Source organism: Myotis yumanensis, unplaced genomic scaffold (assembly GCF_028538775.1).
Source record: "Myotis yumanensis isolate MYYU_CA2020_CCGP unplaced genomic scaffold, mMyoYum1.0.hap1 SCAF_7, whole genome shotgun sequence".
Classification (NCBI taxonomy): Eukaryota; Metazoa; Chordata; class Mammalia; order Chiroptera; family Vespertilionidae; genus Myotis; species Myotis yumanensis.
The window spans coordinates 48,273,342-48,278,323 of record NW_027223758.1 but is presented as its reverse complement, the minus strand read 5'-3'; the positions used below and the strand labels follow the sequence as shown (position 1 = coordinate 48,278,323).

Genomic DNA, 4,982 nt, shown 5'->3' with positions numbered 1-4,982 from the left:
ATGTGTGTTGTATGATTCTGAAAAATAGGCTTTAAGCCTTCCAAAAGGATAAAATGTTTTAACGTCTTTCACATTTACGTTGCTTGCTTAAATGTTTCCAAAATTGTGTATGTGTGCTTGTGTGTGCATATGCATGTGTGTGTGTATGTGTGTGTGTGTGTGAATAAAGTGCAGAATCTTCTGTAGCATCTCCAGATACATTAGGTATTACATCTTTTGACAAAGGAATGTATATTTTGATTATTATTAAGATCTGTTTCCTTCAAATTTTATAAAACATTCAACTTCATAATACAATTATGATTTCAGAATATGATGTTATAATTAATACTTTTTAAACAAAAAACTTGCGAATTTTACTTAATTTTAGGACTTTTTTTATTTTTATTTTTTAAAAATATGTTTTTATTGATTTCAGAAAGGAAGGAAGAAGAGAGAGATTGAAACATCAATGATGAGAGAGAATCATTGATTGGCTGCCTCCTGCACACCCACTACTGGGGATTGAGCCTGGAACCCTGGCATGTGCCCTTGACCAGAATCGAACCTGGGACTCTTCAGTCCACAGGCTGATGCTCTATCCACTGAGCCAAACCAGGTAGGGTAGGACATTTTAATATATATATATATATATATATATATATATATATATATATAAAGTCACACTATTTATTTTATACAAATAAAACAGTATAAGAAAAAAGAAGCACAGTATACAGGTGATGCTGTAGGAACTCAACTTGAATACATAAATAGAAAAATAAATTACCAGTTTAGGAGGTACAGCTTTAAATACCTACAGCAATGATAATTTACTAGTATAATAGTGTTCAGCATCTAATGAGATTTGTTATTGCCCTCATTTGTCTTTAGTAAAATTTCTTGACTTATGGTATTAGGGACAATTATACCAGTACCATGTGACACCAATATAAAATGTAAGTCAGTGACTGAATAAGTTTGTCTTTAGACATTTATTTGACAAATGATTATTCTGAAAATGTTGGTTTACCAAAATGAGGGATATTTTAGTCACTGACTCACACAATCTAAATTCTGAGAAGAAACTTAAAATGCACTTATATGAGACCAAATCCTGTCACTGACCCCTCCCAGCTGCCCTGTCACTGCAGAGTCCATCTTTGGCAGCTTTGATGACAAGATCTCCCGTCCTCTTTCCATTGAGTAAAAATTGGTTTCCTGATGGTGGCTGTCCTCTCTTTCAACTCGGGGGCAGCCGCTGCCTCTGGACGTTCTCAAGATGGCAACGTCTGTGGGCTCCAACACCTGCAACAGGCAGGACTGGGAGGGTGCACACTTCCCCACTCTGTGCCAGACGTGTCTTGGAGAAAACCCATGCAGCTGAATGACCAAAGGAAAGCACAGGAAGGAATGCAAAACCTGTACCAGGCCATTCACAGTGTTCCGCTGGTGCCCGCATGTGTTTTAAGAAGACTGAAGTGTGCCAAGCCTGTAGTAACTGGAAGAATGTCTCTCAGACCTGCCTCTTGGATCTAGAGCAGCGGTTCCCAACTTTTTTTTGGCCATGCTCCACCTAAGCATCTCTAAAATCCTGATGCCCCCCCCCCCCCCGCCCCCCGTGACATATAATTCTTATTATTCAAAAAGTAAACTTCTATTCCAGTAGAGGAAGCCTAAAAGGCCATTAACTTGGTCTAAACAAGCTTTCAAAGAATATGGCATCATGAAAGAAAAAATTAAAAGAACAAAAAAGCAGTTGAAGTACTGAGGAAGAAATCACTAAGAAATTGTTAAAAAATAATAATATGAAGTGATATTAAAAATAGCAAATAAAGTTTCAAAACATATAATAGAGAACTGAAATGCATAAATGTCACAATTCTATATTTATATACTGTATATGAGGCCCCTAGATCCATAAGAAATGCAAATAATTCACTATTAATAATTCATTCTCGAATTGCTCCCCCCTTAAAAATCAAATTGCCCCCCTGTGGAGCGTGTGCCCCACATTGGGAACCACTGATCTAGAGTATGGTCTCCCCATCCAGAGTCGTGATGCAGGATTGTCTTTTGGAACACGGCCAGTTGGATGCTGGGGAAAGCCACAGCCACCAGTGACATGCTGCTCTAACTGGCCTGGACCACACCCTACTGCAAAAGGATTCGACCCCACATTTGCTCCTTCTGAAAGGAGAATGTAAGAGAGGAGAGGAGTGTCCATACAGACATGAGAAGCCTACAGATCCAGATGACCCCCTTGCTGATCAGAACATTAAAGACCGATATTATGGATTCAGTGCCTCCTCTGGACCCGCCAGAGGACCAGGCTATCACCACACTATGATGGTGGTCTGGGCGAGACTATCACTGAGACAGATCTAAGAAATCATATCTACCAGTTTGGAGAGATTTGGACGATCACCGTGGTGCAGAGACAACAGTGTGTTTTCATCCAATGTGCCACAAGGCAAGCTGCAGAAGTGGCTGTGGAGAAGTCCTTTAATAAGCTGATCATCAATGGCAGTCGACTTAACATGAAATGGGGAAGGTCCCAAGCAGCCCGAGGAAAAGAAAAAGAGAAGGATGGAACCACAGACTCTGGCATCAAGCTGGAGCCCGTTCCAGTCCTGGAGCCACTAGCTCTTCTTCCTCCTCCTGCAGCAGCAGAAACCTTTGCCAACTACTTCAAGCTGCCCCCCAGTGGCCCGCCAGCTGTGGTGAACATCGCCCTGCAGCCACCCCCAGGTTTTGGGCCACATATGTTCCACCCAATGGCACCACCTCCTCCTGTCATGAGGGCTCCAGGACCAACCTGCTATCCTTCTCAGGACCCTCAGAGAATGGGAGCTCATGTTGGGAAACACAGCAGCCCCTAGCACATCATCACCATTCTGGGGCTCACAGAAGACAGGGCCCTTAAAAATCCCAGGAAACATATCTTGGGATAGATTTTTTTCCTTCCTTTGTAGTTTCCATAGTAGCTGAATGTGTTCATATGTGGGCAGTCAGAAAACAATAGCCATGCTTTGATTGATGGACCTCAAATAAGCTGCCATTGACACATCTGATTACTACAACAGTACTAATAAAACTTAATACCTGTTCCCTTACTGCTATGGGGAGCAAGCAACTGCTATGACCGAATTGGAATATCCAACGGAGTTTCCACCCCAATTATATGTTCATTTTGTATTATTTTTTGGAAGGGGGGGTCATTAACCTGCGGAAATAATATTTTGACCATTTTTATGTCCATTAGGTACTTTCCTTTTTATCATCTAAAGAAAGATTACTAGTACTAATCATTGTAGTGGCATAAGTGTGATTTACCACTTCTGAAGTCACACCCTCAGAAAGAGAAGTGGAATCCAGCAGGTGGCTCTGCCCAGGTCTTTTCTGACCTCTCCCTCATTGATTACTAAAGGAACCTGGCTAATAGTTTTGCTTCTTTATGCTACCAAAAAAAGAGACAAAAATAAAAATTATTTTGTATTCCTATGGGATGGAAACAAATGTCATGAAGCTGTGTATCGTTGAAGAAACCTTGTGTCTGGGATGAAATTATTTTAAAGAACTTCGTGTAAAACACTATATCAGATTGAAATGAAAAGCATTGGAGTGTGTTTGAATGGAAGACTTGTGACTTCGGCTGGAACTTTGAACTTCAGGGTGCACCTTCGTGTGTCTCTTTTTAATTCCCTGCAGGGAATTCTGTTTGGTCTTAGAATGTTTGGATATAACTGAATTGTAGATGGTAAAACATAATTTGATGTTGTGGTTTTTTTTGTGCTTTTTTTTTTGAATGGGTCAATTAAAAAACTTGGTTTCCCTCTAATTTTCATGCATGGGTCTTTCTTATTTTCTTTTGCTGATAATTCTAAAAACATAATTCATTTTCTATTTAATAACCCTTCATGAACACCTTCTGTTTTCTCTAAGCTAAATTTATCTTTAGTCTCTGGCACTTTTTTTACAGAAGTCTGGGACATGGGAGACATCTGTAATAGTGTCAACAATAAATATAAAGTTAAAAAAGTTATTCTAGAGTTATGGAAACAAATATCTTAGGAATTTCCTGGAATGGTATGCAAAGAGATGACCATACTGTTATTTATAAAAATCAACACATAGAAGTATAAATTATTCTTGTGTCTATCATCCAGAGGCAGAAGTTATTGCTCTGATGGAAAGAAGAAATGTCAATCAGTACCAATCATGGGATCACAGATCTAATCTATGAACAAATTTGCGCACATATTATCAATGACCAACTGCTGGAAATCCATGACTATTGTGATACAAACATTATTGATGGCCTCTTATTCTGCAAAATTGTGTGTGAAAAGTAACTGGGCTTATAATAAAAATGACATTGAACAGACCATTCAAGCCCTGGGCACCTTTACAACCAGTCCAATATAAAACTACTTTAAAAGACATTATTAAAATAATGAAAAGACAAGTCATTTTGTTACATGAATAAAATGCCTTTTATAAGTAAGAGCTTTATAAATTCTAAATCTTTAAAACAATGAATGGGCCTTGCTTACCTCTGATCTCCTGCTGGTATCACGGTGTTGTCTTAGAAAGTTGTGACCCTGTCTGCTTCCTTCTCTTTGTCCTACGGAGCTAGCCCCTTTTAGGATATAAAGACGGGGCAACTGCTGTGACCGAAATCAATTCTGAGCTATAAAAGTCAACAGGTCCCATTAAACAGCCATTTTTCTCTGCTTCTTGTCAGTCTACAAAACCGCGGAAGATTGCAGTTAAACATCGTTTTCGGTCCATCTTAAGAGATGTCACAGTGTCTTGCGTTATATGTCATTCTAGTCAATTGGTTGCAGTCATATCTGTCACTGCAAAGCTCACCCTTGGGAAAGAAAAATGTAGGTCAAACCTGCTTCTATTATATATACACAATTGGTTTCTTTAGGTGCAGGTTTCGTATCTGGGAGAAGTGAGACACCAATCTTGCGGGAGACGTGCCTCAGTTCCGT

General features: G+C 39.4%; 1 pseudogene; it reads left to right on the top strand.

The window, feature by feature from the left end:
• Positions 1-1,261: 1,261 nt before the first annotated feature.
• On the top strand, positions 1,262-2,861 carry LOC139014582 (pre-mRNA-splicing factor RBM22-like; annotated as a pseudogene).
• The last annotated feature ends 2,121 nt before the right edge of the window (positions 2,862-4,982 follow it).